This window comes from Dermacentor andersoni, chromosome 1, assembly GCF_023375885.2.
Source record: "Dermacentor andersoni chromosome 1, qqDerAnde1_hic_scaffold, whole genome shotgun sequence".
Lineage (NCBI taxonomy): Eukaryota > Metazoa > Arthropoda > Arachnida > Ixodida > Ixodidae > Dermacentor > Dermacentor andersoni.
In genome coordinates, this window is record NC_092814.1 from 7,171,085 (window position 1) to 7,187,097 (window position 16,013).

Below are 16,013 nucleotides of genomic sequence, written 5' to 3' on the forward strand. Positions count from 1 at the left end.
CTAAATAGACCAAACCGCCGAGGCGGAGGTGTGATGCAGATGGTGTCAGGAAGGCTTTCATGCGACTTGATTGCAGATCTCTCAAAAACCACACCAGACTACGAAGCGCTTACGGTACAATGTGGATCCTATGTCTTCGCTGTTTTGTATCGACCACCTGATGGTAATAGTGAAAGATTTCTTGTCTTTTTAGAACAATTACTGTGTTATGCTTACCAGAATAGACCGTGCATAAATACAGGCGGTGACTGTAACATAAACTTACTGCAATCGAATACAGTTTCCCGCAATCTGATCTTACTCCTTGATTCTTTTGGTTGTGCAAACGTGATAAAAACACCCACTCGAGTCACGTGCCTGTCTGAATCCCTTATCGACTTATTTATTACGAACAGCCCAATGCTAGATATCAATGCTGGTATCATTGCCGCCGATCTAGGTGATCACTTGCCGATATACATGTTTTCTACACGAAATAACACACTTAAAGCGAGCCGAAACCAATGTAAATATTTCGTCATGCAGGAAATAAATCCAAAAACAATGACTGACTTTCGAAACCAACTTCGACATGTAAACTGGGCACCAGTATTCGAGTGTAACGATGCTGATACGGCCTATGATACGCTCATGCATATAATTAAAAATGCGTACGCTAGTTGTTTTCTATTAAAAAAGGTAAAAACATCTAGAAAGATACGGAAACCTTGGTTAACAAATGAGTGTTTAAAGCTAATTCGTAAAAAAAACCAATTGTACTCTCACTTTGTGCAGTCTAGAAGCCCGGATGATCTTTTTGCATTTAAGAAATACAGAAACTTCGTAACTAAGTTTCTTCGAGATACAAAAAAAGAGTATCTGGAAAAGCTATTTAGTGATGCTGATACCAAAGGCGACCTAGTTTGGCGTGCGCTTAATAAGCTCCTAAATCGCGACAGAAGTCGTTATGAAGAGCTCGAGATTACAGAGAATGGGAAGCAGCTAAAGGGTATAGAATTAGCAAATCGTCTCAATGAACACTTTACAAATTTAGTTATTAGCGCTGACAATATAGCTGCTCTCAATTACTTGGGTGCGCCTAGTGTAAATACAGTGTTTTTTGAGCCTACGACACCGGACGAGGTTTACTGTTTTTATATCCTTAAAGAACAGTAAGGCACGTGACATCGATGGTCTCCAGATTAAACCAATTAAATTTGCAATAGACTTGTTAGTGCCCGCTTTCACCCACGTATTCAATGTTTGCTTGTCTACTGGTGTTTTCCCTAAAAAAAATGCAACAGGCAAAGGTTACTGCTCTCTTCAAATCAGGAGACAGAAATGACATGTCAAATTATCGGCCGGTGTCAGTGCTCCCTGTCATATCAAAAGGCTTAGAGAAGGTTATCTGTGAAAGGGTTATGTCGTTTTGTGAAAAAGATCAGTTATTATCTCCGCATAAATTTGGGTTTCGTAAGGGCCGATCGACTGAATTAGCTCTGTTAACACAGAAGGATTTAATCTTGAACGGCTATGAAGACAAACAATTAACATTAGGCGTATTTATCGATTTTTCCAAAGCCTTTGACAGGATCAATCATATTACTCTACTAAAAAAACTCGAACATTACGGATTCCGTGGATTACCCCTAGACATTCTAAAATCATACTTAACCCATAGGAAACAATGCGTGTACATCTCAGGAGAATACTCAGACCCCTTGAATTTAGAAGCTGGTGTTCCCCAAGGGAGCATATTAGGACCTATATTGTTTAACATCTATATAAATGATTTAACAAACATCAGTAACCAACCACACTATATAATATACGCAGATGACACCAGTCTTTTCTTCCAATCATGCAATGCTGATAACTTATCACAACTAGCAAACACCGTCCTTGATAAACTATATTCTATATTGGTGGAGCAAGGCAAATTCTTTACAGATTAACTCTAAATAAACTAAAGCTGTTCTTTTTGCACCCGCCCAAAAAAATGTAAATCGTAATCTAAACATATTCTATCGATGAGAACGAAATGACGTCACAGCGGACGTGAAAACACTGGGAGTGATTATTGATCAGCATTTAAGTTGGGACAAACACGTAGAACGCGTGGCAACAAGTGTGGCAAAAGCATGCGGTGCGCTTTGTAGGCTTCGAGATGTTCTTCCGTTAAAACTACGGCTATTGCTGTATAACACCATATTTATTTCTCATGCAAATTATTGTAGTCTTGTATTGGGGACAACGTCACAAAGAAATATTCAGACATTATCTCTACTACAAAAAAAAGCATTGCGCCATGTTGCTTGTATTTCTTACAGCAGTCATACAAGTGCATTCTTTTCTAAGTTTCATGTTCTTCCATTTCATTACAATTATCAGTTTAATCTTGCTATCAAATATAAAGAAAGCGTAAAACGAGGCCACACGGGATTTACTGGTCTTTGCAATCTAAGCAAACCTCATCACCTCAACTACGACATTCGGGAGCGAGAAACTCGGGCCGTGCCTTTTTCACGAACTAATCATGGAAAGGACAGACTACCGTGCCGCATATCGGTATTACTGAACAGTCTTGAAAAAGAAAACATGGATCTTAGGACTCTTTCACGTCGAATTTTGAAGGAATATTTCATTAGCCGTGCGACTGCATGTGATTAGTGTATGTTGTATTTGCATTTCCTTTTCTTGGTTGTAACTTAAGTATGGAATTATTTTTGTATTTGTCTTGTATGTGAAAGTGCTTTTATATATCGTTATGTAATTGGGAAAATGTATTGTTTCACCACGTTACATAAATCTGTATTTTTCTGTTAAGAGAAGGCATGTATTGCTGGTAAAAAAAAAATGTTGGTTGTAGTGTGTTTTCAAAAACGCATGTTATCATTCCCTTAGACATGTTTTTCAATATATATTTTATGTACCGGTGTATTGTTGCGTGAAAAGTGTTCACAAACTGTCTGCTGCCAAATATTGTAGGGGCAGGGGCCTTTGTCAAGCCGCTTAAAATAGCGGCTTTTTGCTCCTGTCCTAGCATTTGTACATTTAAAGTTAAAAACTGAAATAAAGCAATAAATAAAGGAAACATGGTGACTTATCCGTTCAAGAAATGTTGTCTTTCAAAACTACAGTAATGCATCCCATGAGCAAATATATTCCACTTTGAGCAATTAATCAATTTTCTAACACCTCTGCGTACAACAGCCATCTGAAACGATTATCCAACCAAAAAAGCAGACTTTTCCGTTCCGCCAAAAGATCATTAAACGATGATAGATGGTTACCATACACATCCGCTTCCAAAGCCAAAGCACGTCCAAATGTAATTTCATTAACTCGACCCTACCTTCTCTGATAAAAACTAACCCAAAACACTTCTGGAATATTATTAAATGTACCAAATTTAACAGTATAAGCCAGTGGCGTAACCAGAAATTGCGTGCGGGGGGGGGGGGGGGGGGGGGCTCATTTTGCAGCTGGGCCTCCTTCTTGTAGAAGTACTCGAGGGATCAAATACATTAAAGAATAATAATAACTGCGTTCCCATTGCCAAAGATGCTGCAAACGAATTCAAGACAAGTATGTATTTTTTCATAAAAGAATATACTCGTATGTCTCAAAATTGTGCCCGAAATAACTGATATCAATTCTTCCACGTTTTCTGTATATTTAATAAGTGAAGCAAATGTCACACGAACTTTAGAACTATATCAGTTTGAAACCAGCAAAGCAGTGCATGCCGCTGATATGAAAAGTGTAAAGGCCATGAAATGTACAAGTTGAGGACAATTTTTTTTAATGAAAATTTGTTAGCCTCCCGGCCTTCCTCTCATTTGCATCTCTCTCTCCCTCTCTGTCATTTAAGAACCTTGTTTACATTTGTGTACATATGTAAAGACCAAGAAAGAATCTCAATGACGTTGTCCTTTGCTACAATGTATTGCGCAGGAGCAGCTGTCACCGGTCGTGTATTGCGAGTAATTGATCTGAAATTATAGTCGCAAGAGAGAGCACATATAAAAAGCAGGAGTTCTGCAAAATATACGAGGGCGATTCAAATGAAAGTGAGCCAATGTGAATATATGACAAACGGAGTACCTTATTTAAAAGTAGTCTCCATGAGCATTTATACATTTGTCCCACTGACTAAGGAGTCGCGTAACATGATCTTGGATAACGAGTCGCGTAATTCCCGTCTAATAAAACTCCTTAGGGCGCTGCTTCAAAAATCTGCAACTGACTCTACGTCATCGTCCGACGCAAATTTGTTTCGCTTGAGCAGTTTTTTTCAGATGCTCCCAAATGTGGGAGTAACAAGGCGACAGGTCTGGGCTGTATGGCGGATGTTGCAGTGATTTCCTCTTGAACTTTGCCAGTTTTGTGTTAACCACATCAGCGACGTGGGGACGGGCAACGTCGTGGAGCAAGATGATCCCATTGCTCAACTTTCCACGTCGTTTGTTCTTGATTGCGACACGCAGCCGATCCGACGTTTCACAATATCGGAAACGATTGATAGTCTCTCCAGGTTTAGCAAATTCGATCAATAATGGCCCCTGACGATCAAAAAAAAAAGTCAACAACACCTTTCCGGCAGAAATGACGCCTTTGCTTTCCTTGGGGTTGGTGAATTCGAATGTTCCCACTGTAAGCTTTGCTGTCGTGTTTCAGTCTCGTAGTAGTGGCACCATCATTTGTCCCCGGTCACAAGTGCAGACAAGAAGTCGTCACCCTCATTGTGGTACCGAATCAGATGAGTCCAGGCAGCGCCGAACCTTTCCGTCTTCTGGCGGTGGTTCAAAATCTCGGGCATCCATTGCGCACACAAGAGGTGATAACCGAGATGTTCATGAATTATGGTGTGACCCGAACCGTGGCTGATGTTCGCACGCTCTGCCAGTTCATCGATGCTTATCCTCCGTTCTTGTCTAATCACCTCATCAACCTTTGCATTTGTGTTGGGGTTGATTGCACGGTGGCTTTGGCCCGGTCTTGGATCGTCCTTGCAACATTCACGTCCTTCTTTGAACCGTTTGCTACAATGCTTCACAGTGGCCAATGAAATGCAATGTTCAACGTACACGGCAGCCGTACGGCGACCAATTTCTTTTTGGGAAACACCTTCAGCTGTCAAAAACTTCACCACACCACGCTGTTCAACTTTTGGAGTGTCCATTATGCCACGCAACCATGTTCAACCCAGTGTATGAGAGCATTAAATAATATTTATCCTCATCCCTGCATGTCACTTTTGTCAATGAGATGCCTATGTGCTATGCGCATGCCTTGCAAATAATGAACTGAACCATTATTGCGCGGGGCGGGTTGGCTCACTTTCATTTGACTCGCCTTCGTACATTAGAAATGCGAACATACAATGGAATATACAAATGCGAAGTTACAGATTGATAAAGGGCAAAAAAGTGTCAGTGGAAACAAAGTTCCCTGCGCATATACACAAAACCTCGCAAAAAATATTTAAATATACGTATAAGTCTCCAATAAATCTACGTATCTAAGAAATGTCGCTATATGTGATGCGTTAACCAAGGCAAATAAACATGTTGGGCAACCGCAGATTCACAGATAACAGCCCCCCCTCTCTCCACTCCCCCGATGTATCGCGCGCGACGGAAGGCGGCGCGCTTCCTCCCCGCTTTTCTCCCTTGCGAACTCATGAGGGAGCCAACATCATCGGCTCACCCATGCCCCCCCCCCCCCCCCTTACGCTTTCACTCGCACATACAACATGCGGCGCGCGGTCACGATGTTATCGCCCTTGGACTTTATGTATACGGAACACGAGGGCGACGGCGACGGCAAGAATGCGCCTAGAGTGTCCATAAAGTTGCTATCGCAACAATATAATAAGAGTATCCGGCAACTGAAGCGTCCCGTGGCCCATTACTTTCCGCAAAGGAAGTAAGAAAATCGAACTTTCACTATGCGACAATTTGCCGCGCCGCAACAATGTCTTTTTTTGGGGGGGAGGGGGGGGGGGGTGTCGCCGGAGTGAAATAATGCAAATGAAAGCATGTAGGCTACAATCGAATGCGTACTTTGAGCACCTAATGTGGCTACTGAAGGAATATCGAAGAAAACGTGCGACGCTTGGTCCACAGAGAACTATACGCATACGGCTCGGTATCCTACACCGGCGAGACAAAATTTCCGGAGAGGTTGTGCTCAAGCGAACGCGTTGCAATCCGTCGAGTCTCTGCAGTGCTGGCGGCGAGCGACTTTGCATTGTTTCGCTTTCTCGTATGCTAGCCAGAAAGCGTCTAAAACTCTGCCAGGGAAAATCCAGTCGGCCAGAGAAAAACGAACGCGAATCAAAGTGCGCTGCGCGGTGGTCGATGCAGCACGAGAAAAACGCATGCGCTCTGGCTGGATCGGCAGCCCGCGGGTAGCGAGAACAAAAACAAAAAAAAGTAAAGAAAAAGAGGCTCAATGAGTCCCCGAGAATAAAAGTCCAAGTAGAAAAATAAATAAGAACTTACCTACCTTTGCTCACTTTAATGTCTTGACATGGATGCTTTGGCGCAGGTGAAAAAAAATATGTTGATATTCTTTTCTTTGACATGATGGCAAAAATGAACCACCACAGCGCTTCGTCTCATCGGACCTCGCTGCGTGCTCTATCAACTTGTCCGATAGTGTGTTGAATAGTGTCTTCTCGATGCTGGTGGCCTCGCGAAGGAACTCTTCTACGGTCTTCGGTGGGCTTCTGATCATTGCGCCGAAAAGTTCTTCCTTCACACCATGCATGAGTAGGCGGACTTTCTTCTCCTGGGGCATATCCGGGTCGGCGTGGCGGAACAGACAGCTCATTTCTTCCGTAAATATTGCAACGTTCTCGTTAGGTAGCTGCACTCGGGCGTCCAGCGTAGCTTCGGCCCTTTCCTTGCGCACGATACTCGTAAAGGTGCGCAGGAAGCCGCTACGGAACAGGTCGTGTGTTGTCATGGTCGGCTCCCGGTTGTCAAACCACGTTCTGGCGGCGTCTTCTAAGGCAAAGTGTACATACCGCAGCTTGTCGTTGGAGTCCCAGTTGTCGAAAGTCGCGATTCGTTCGTAGGTCTCTAGCCAGGATTCCGGGTATTCAGTCGCTACTTCATGGAAGGTCGGTGGGTCCCGAGGATGTTGTAGGATAACGGGCGACGCTGGGGCAGCCATTGAGGTTGTCTTGACCATGATTTTCTTTGTCGTCTCAGTCCGTGCTCTGGGGGCAGTCCTTGCAGTCTGCGGCTAGCACACTGGTCTTGGGCGATGTTGGTTTTGTCCTCGGGATTCGGGCTTGGATCGCGGCTTTGCGGTCAACTGACTCACTGGTCAACTGGTCCGGCGCTTTCCCTGTGGCAGAGCAGGCGTCCCACCGTCGAAAGATGCGTGTCTACCCAAGCCATGACAATCAACCGCGGACCTAGGCAGAGCCGTCATCCTTGGCTTAACCATGATTGTATACCCAAGTATAATAAAACAGCTAAATCAAAGGTTAGCAAAGTGAAAGGAAAACTTAACCAGGGTAAACAATGCTTTCGCTTTGCATATCTAGGGTTAGTCGAGTTACGCCGCAGCCAATTTTTTCGGGGGGCCCACGGGCGCTCAGGAGGCCAGTGTAGGTAGTAATGAAGAAGGTCCCCTAGGGGAAGCTCAGATTAGCATCGCCGTCAATAACAGAGAAAGAAGGAAAACAAGAATCTCTTGTTTTCCTTCTTTATGCAGCCATGCAATAGTCTGCACAAACACAAAGGGCGACAGAAGAAAAGTGGGTAGAGATTGAGGAGCAGTTAAATAGAGAACAAATAGGGGTGTATGCGGTTACAGAAACGCACCTAAGAGTCTCGGAATAGGAGCCAGTGATTGATAATTATGTTTGGGAAGGGTGCAACAGAACTAAATTGGAAAGAAAGGGTGGGGGAGTCGGAATGCTCATCCATGAAGGAGCCAAATGGAAAAGAGTAAATTTAAAATGTCAGGAGCATATTTGGTTATTATACACAATGAGCGGAAAGAAAACTTGGCTGGACGTAACGTATTTGTGGACCGCAAATAATTGCAGAGAGAAGAGTCAAGAGTTAGTGGAATGCCTAAGTGCTGTTGCCGAAATTATCCTATTGGGTGACTTGAATGCCCACATACAGGATCAAGATGGCTATACCGAAAACATCGGAAAGTCAATGCTAGATCTTTGTGAGCAACATGGCCTTCCTATTGTGAATACAGGGCTTAAGCGTAATGGGCAGACCCCGTGGGAAGTGGGAAACGGGCAATCGACCATTGATGACTGTATGATGACAGAAGGAATTTATGATAAGTTCAAAGAAATGGTCGTTGACAAGGAAGGGTATACCAGCATAGAAGCGACGAATAGCCAGTCCAAATTTGAGCGCCGAACAAATAACAAGTATAGGCACAAGAGTCGAGGAAGAACTTGGCAAATGGCCAAGCAAATAGAGGGAATATAGTGAGCTTCCAAGTGTAATTGCTACAGAAATACTGAAAAAGAAGCAACATGCTCGTTGGAAAGGAAAAAATAAACCGAGAACCTGGTGGAACAGGGAGGTACAAGAAGCGATAGTCGAACGACAGAAAGCATCCCGAGAGCACAGCCACGCAAAAAAAGCGCAGTTACCGCAGGATGAAGTAGCCAGAAAATGGGAAATATACCGGGAGAAATAGTCTATGGTTTAAATATTGGTTCAAGCTAAGAAAAAAAGACGAAAGTGAACATTGGTCGTCAGATATGCGTGAGAAAAAAATGACAACCATTCCAATCTGTGATGATGGAGTGGCTGCGAAAGCTGTCGACAGTCAAAGCCCTCAAACGTAAAGCAATGTGCTTTATTTATTTATATTTTATTTATTTATAGTATCCTCAGGGCTTCAATGAAGAATTACAGAGGGGAAGGGCTAATAGATACAGATAATTATACAAAAAAGAAAACACAATAATCAGATAACAGTACGTAATCCAATGTGAAAATAAGCAGTGAACAAGAAACTAGGAATAAGCAAGAATCAGATGTATGCGTTAAGAGACAAAGCCGGCAAGATCACTACTAATATGGATGAGATAGTCAAGCGGCTGAGGAGTTCTGTAGAGATTTATACATTATCAGTGGCATTCACGACGATAATGGAAGAAATAATAGCCTAGACGGATTTGAAATCCCACAAGTAACGCCAGAAGAAATAAAGAAAGCCTTGGGAGCTATGCAAAGGGGGAAGGCACCTGGGGAGGATCAAGTAGCAACAGATTTGTTGAAGGATGGTGGGCAGATTGTTCTAGAAAAACGGGCCACCCTATATAGGCAATGCCTAATGACCTCGAACGTACCGGAATCTTGGAAGAAGGCTAACATAATCCTAATCCATAAGAAAGGGGACGCCAAAGACTTGAAAAATTATAGACCGATCAGCTTACTGTCCGTTGCCTACAAAGTATTTACTAAGGTAATTGCAAATAGAATCAGGAACACCTTATACTTCCGTCACCCAAAGGACCGGGCAGGATTCCGTAAAGGCTACTCAACAATAGATCATATTCACATTATCAATCAGGTGATAGAGAAATGTGCGGAATATAACCAACCTTTATATATAACTTTCATTGATTACGAGAAAGCGTTTGATTCAGTCGAAACCTCAGCAGTCATGGAGGCATTGCGGAATCAGGGTGTAGACGAGCCGTATGTAAAAATACTGAAATATATCTATAGCGGCTCCACAGCCTATTGTAGTCCTCCATAAAGAAATCAACAAAATCCCAATAAAGAAAGGCGTCAGGCAGGGAGATACGATCTCTCCAATGCTATTCACAGCGTGTTTACAGAGGTATTCAGAGACCTGGATTGGGAAGAATTGGGGATAAGAGTAAATGGAGAATACCTTAGTAACTTGCGCTTTGCTGATGATATTGCCTTGCTTAGTAACTCAGGGGACCAACTGCAATGCATGCTCACTGACCTGGAGAGGCAGAGCAGAAGGGTGGGACTAAAAATTAATCTGCAGAAAACTAAAGTAATGTTTAACAGTCTCGGAAGGGAACAGCAGTTTACGATAGGTAGCGAGGCACTGGAAGTGGTAAGGGAATACATCTACTTAGGAGAGGTAGTGACTGCTGATCCGGATCATGAGAGTGAAATAATCAGAAGAATAATCCAATAGCCCAATCTTATTCTTCTCATTGTTTCAGTCTCGCATGTCGCTGGGGCGCTCTTCAGTTTAAGACCGCTGCCACGCAAGGTCAAACTTATTTTGTACAACGCTCTCTTCCTGAGTCACGTACACTACTGCTGTCTCGTGTGGAGTACGACGTCTGCTACAAACATAAACGGGTTATTCTTGCTTCAAAAAAAAAAAGGTAATACGTAGCATCTGTAATGCTCCAGTAGACGCTCACACAGCACCTCTATTCAAACAGTTGAAATTACTCACACTGCATTCTGTTAGAGTTCAGGCTGGTACTAGCCTATCGTAAAGAAGTAAAACAAAGCCAGTCATACATCACGTGGTTAGCGAGATTAATTAGAAACACAACAGAATACAGTACACAGTCACCTGAACATTGGTATGCGCCGCATCCTCGCACTAACTATGCTCTTCAAATGTTGCACCATCGCTTACCATGCCTGTTAAACACGCTTAAATATAATAACATAGATGTCACTTCTTGTCCTATATCGCATGTATATGAGCATTTCAGTGATTTTTGAACACGAGTTAGTATGTTGTTTGTGACTGTTTCTGAGGTAGACTGTCGTTACACATCTCCGTTTGATATTAAACTCTGTCAACAGCTCAATCATGTCTTATTCTTTCCTTACAATGATTACTTGGTCAATGCTTCTATCTCTGCTTTTGTTGCTGTAGTGTACACTGTAGATTGCGTAGTTTTTTATGGTTTGTAATGGTGTCTTACATTGGATTTCTGTTTGCTCGCATAATGTCTAAGTCAACTAGTCATTTTTTTGCTTATGTATTATTTTTGTCGGTCCTGAATCAGTGCCTGTGTCTTCTGCTGCTGCCGTCAGACCGGGTTTAAGGCCCGTCAAGTTGCTGCGAGCAACTTTATCCTTAAATCCCCCATAAATTGTATGTTTATGGAAATAAAAGCATATTGTATATTGTATTGTATAATTCGACCGCACTCCGCAATGCCGGCATGTCTAGGGCACAAACGCATACAACACGCGCTAAGAAGCCTCCTCCGTAGTGCCTAGGTAGAGTCACATATTCAAGGAGCAAAGGCCCCCAGATTTTCTGTCTCGCACGCGCTCTTACTCACGCCTGCGCAGAAACGTCACGAGAAACGCCCTGCTGTGCCTACCGGCAGTTGGAGCATGACGGGCGGCCCTCCGTGCCCGCTTTCCGCCACTGCGCGAGATTGCGTCCGCAGTCGCCGGCTCAACAGCGCGTCACAAGCAGCATACGGCCACGATTTTATCGGCCGTGGACATTATGTGGAACGGCGTCGGCAGAAATGCGCCTGCAGTGTTCATATAATTGCTATCACAATAAAATGATCTACCGAAATATAATCTCTACAACAAATACACTCCTTCAAGACACATCATTCTTTTGAACCGAATTTATTTTATTTGGCTCATTCTTCCGTTATAACGGCCAATAGATTTCTCATAATCAGCGTGCACGTACCAACTAGCGCCCCAAGCGGCCGCGGCGCGAGGCTTGCGCGTTTTGAATCGAACGAGCGCGTTTTTCGCGAATTATTATAAGTACAGTTTGATTATTCAAGAAGGCAGGGGACAGAGAGATACTAGAAGAGAAACCACATGAGACAAATGCAGTGATTATGCTGTGGGAAGCTAAAAGTTTGTTTACGTAGCGCTTAAAAATTCAGCACTGGAAACCTAAGGCGACGAATATTTGCACTTGATTTTCGAGACGAAAATGGTCAATGTGACAAAACTAAGGCGGCTGTCGTAATAGCGGGTACGCTGTGAGTAGTCCAGAGACTCAGCTTTCGATTTATGGCTGCCTAGACTCTCCAAACTTAGCATAACACTGTTCCCAAAAGCCATTTTTGAAACACAGTGGTGCAAACTCACATGGCATCTTGATCGTGCTGGCAGTGTTTCAATTCGATGGCATATTCCTTATAGCCACATAGGACTTAGTACCACAGTTTGCCTCGAGAGCGTGCAAATAGAAAACGTAAGATGCCCCTTGTCAAATCCATCATCATCATCATCATCATCATCAGCCTGGTTACGCCCGCTGCAGGGCAAAGGCCTCTCCCATACTTCTCTAACTACCCCGGTCATGTACTAACTGTGGCCATGTTGACCCTCCAAACTTCCTAATATCATCTGCCCACCTAACTTTCTGTCGCCCCCTGCTACGCTTCCCTTCCCTCGGAATCCAGTCCGTAACCCTTAATGAATGAGGGAAAAAACGCCAGTTAATGGCATCTTAGTTGAAATCAAGAAAACGAAATGGACATGGGCAGCACATGTAATGAGGAGGGAAGATAACCGATGGTCATTAAGGGTTACGGACTGGATTCCAAGGGAAGGGAAGCGTAGCAGGGGCGGCAGAAAGTAGTGGGCGGATGAGATTAAGAAGTTTGCAGGGACGACATGGCCACAATTAGTACATTACCGGGGTTGATGGAGAAGTATGGAAGAGGCCTTTGCCCTGCAGTGGGCGTAACCAGGCTGATGATGATGATGATGATCATCTGCATAGATGATGTATCTGATCATGATGTATCAGCAGCATCATAGATGATGCCGCTCTATCTTGAAAGCCATCTGCTACTGGTATGCAGAGTCCGCGCTGCGCTGTGTTTTCAAGGCGTAGTTCACGTTGATGCGAAGGTCCCTCGCTACTGCTGCCGCGTTTCCTCACTGCACAGTATGGATAGCGAGTTTCCGCGGTCATCGAGTGAGATGTGTTTATGTTGGCTTGTGTGGCCGTGGCACCATGCTTGTTCATTTAGCTATATTCGCGGACAACTTTCTGTGGCTATGAAGGGAAAGCTGCGGAGGTAAAGTGCGCACAAGTGAAAGCGCGTCTAAAGAGAGTCTAAAGAAACATAAACACCTTATTAGCAACAGTTAAATAAGACAGAACACACCACTGAGTGTAAAGGTTTACTTATTTTGCGGCTTTTCCCTTCCCTGTCAGGGGAAACGCGAAACCATTGCACGTGGAAGCTGCGTCCATTCAGCGTCTGTTTCGAGCAACCAAGAGCACTGTCACTACAGTGACGGACTACTTAGGGCGGTAACACACATGCAGCTGCCACGCGCCCGTAGCTTCATAGCCACAGATAGTGGCCAGCGTGTATAGCATGCCTATGGTTTATAAGTTAATACGGCCGATAAAACTACTATCCATACTTAGTTTAGCTGCACCCCTAATTTGCTACTGCAATCGATGTATCGCCTTTCGGGCGAAACTTTTTTGCGTAATTCTGCCGGGAACCAATGCCGGGAACCGGCACAACTGAAGGGTTATGTGCGGATTGTTATACATATGTGCCGATTCGTTGTGCATGTGCTATCCTATGTTGAGCCACGCCGGGCAGTTACGTAGTTTTCGTAAAACACAACTCTGCGGGAGACATCAAAAAACACCGCTTCTGCGGTAATAAGCAAGTAGAGTAATTGGTTTGTGGCAATAAAGAAACTAAAAGCAAATGAAAATGCACAAGCGGGTCTTATGTGTAAGAAACAGTTTGGCAAATGCATGCTCCTTTTTACGCCGGCAGAAATGGCACAGTATATGTTTGCTGCTTGCTTCGAAGACTTAACGCATCGTGTGCCATCCGGGAAGTAACGAACACGAATTTAGAGAGGACTTGAGGAGGACTGAGTGTTTGGCTAGTTGGTCGTGCATTATAATTATTGTAGTTTAACGCAAATTGATGCACGGACACACAAGAACAATGTTGACAAGGACTGATGCTTTGTAACCAAGTACAGTGGCCCTTGCCCACTTTGTTCGTTTGTATTAATTTGTGCTAAACTACCATAAATATAATTAGAGAGCATTGATGCACGCAGGTCGCGAGCACGGTGCGTTGCCGAAACACTTCTCGGGAGTGAACGGGAGACGCCTCGCAAGCAGCACACGGGTTCTTTCCAGTGCGGTTTCTTAAAAATGCATGGCTCGAACACATTATAATTTTGGAAAGCTTGACTTAAGGTACGTTTCAGATACCTGCTTCCAGAAATAAGGACCACGTTGGTTCAGTTGCGCCGCAGCGGGCTTTGAGAAAACGGCGCCGGGGATGCGTGCGCCGTGAGTCAGCACGCCGGGTCGATCTGAAAGCGAACGCTAGGCACATTTCTCACCGGGCAGCCGTCTCTCTCGGCACGTAACAGAAGGACACGGTGGACCCATGCGGCAGCAGCAACGCGCGAGCTGCACATTTGCTGCAGAGCAACGCTTGGCGGAATGAATACTCACACGACGGAGGTGCGGCCGGTCGATACGAGCCTCCATGTTGGCTCTCCACGATTTGAGCGCCCCTAGTGGATTGCGAGGCGCGCCGTTTCCAAAAGGCGGCAGCGAATCTGAAAATGCCGAAACCGCTCACTGATTATGAGGCACGCCGGGGGACTCCGGAAATTTGGACCACCTCTTTAACGTGCACCTAAATCAAAGTACGCGTGTGTTTTCGCATTTTGCCCACAGCGAAATGCGGCCGCCGTGGCCGGGATTCGATCCCGCGACCTCGTGCAGCCCATGCCACTGAGCAATCAGGGTGGTGGGGCGCGTGATCGTGCTTGTCCAAATCTGCAGTGCTGCAAGCGCTTTCTTCATTATTCCATAGCAGAATAGCTGCGCCAAAAGGGTGGGACACTAGGCTAGTCAGTGCCGCACCGGTAGTGGAAAAGAGTGCGGAGAACGAGGACAAGCACAGTCCTCGTTCATTTCTCCCGCTTTTCTGGCACCGCAAGACCTGCGCGTCACTTGTACGCGTAAAATGTACGCTTCAGGGAGTTTCTATTTTCCAGATAAAGTGGCAAACGATTTTACATTAGTAAGATTGTACAAACTTCACACGTAACTTACCCCTGCTTTTTGTAAATGTTCTTACTACGTGCAGGCGTTCGTGAAATTTATCTTGTTTTCCTCCAACAGTTTTAGCCCACCATGAAGGTACAACTAGAACAAGCGAGGGCCAAAGCAGTGGTGCATCCAACCACTAATTTTAGGGCTGCTGGGGTGGTTGCTCCAAGTGAGACCGAGGAGGTGCTTCGTTTATTTTCTGCTTGGTGGAGTTACTGCTATCGCAATACCGCCACCATACAATGAATGCTGTTAATTTTTCGTGACGGTTATCCCACCCCTTTCTTCTTATCGGTCTTCCCCCTCCTAAAGAATTGTGGACATTAAATCTTTACGGGCGACCACGTTTCAGGTATCTCCATAGTTTGCAACGCTATTTCTCTAGATCACCTAGATTGGTTCTCGACGTATTATAGGGGAAACAAACACAATTACATTATTAGAATGAGTGAGCACTCATCTTGGTGCATTAACAGATGCGATTTTACACTAGTAATGGCGATGGGTGGAGTGCGAAATTATTATATACCAGACATATAACGTTGCAGTTATGAAGATAATTTTATTTTTGCACAATAAATTAAACTGATGCAATTTCATTCAGGTAATACATATACTACATTTACTGTAAGAGATAATAAAACTCGAAACGTTGCTCCTACATGCACTGTAAAAAAGAGCTGTAAATTCAAACATTTACACAAGTTCTCTGTGAATGGTGTATGACAGAAACCTGTTACAAGTTAAAAACAAATTGACTTGCCATCCGCCCTGCGGAAGTGGATGTCCAGCCAAGCTGTTGAGAGACGTGCTGATTTCGTAATCGGTGGCCCCGCCGCTCACCGTTGGCGTCGGCGGGCGTCGGGTGTGGCACGCCGACATTTGCATTCGCGCTGTTGCGCTGCGTGCGGTGCTGCAGCCAGCGTAGGAACTGTGGGCAGCGCACTACCTAAAGTTCGTCCTTCTGGCCGGTTTCG

General features: G+C 44.5%; 1 protein-coding gene across 3 annotated transcripts in view; it reads right to left on the reverse strand.

Moving 5' to 3' along the window:
- Positions 1–14,506, reverse strand: part of LOC126544207 (prolactin-releasing peptide receptor-like) — a 90,697-nt gene extending 76,191 nt beyond the window's left edge. Inside the window, exon 1 of one of the 3 annotated variants that reach the window (XM_050191446.3) lies at positions 14,431–14,506. The gene's annotated coding sequence lies outside the window, so the exon portion shown is untranslated. Of the gene's footprint in view, positions 1–14,181; positions 14,405–14,430 lie in introns of those variants that run through there. The other 2 variants (XM_055061169.2, XM_055061168.2) reach the window with 2 other exon arrangements.
- Positions 14,507–16,013: the final 1,507 nt, after the last annotated feature.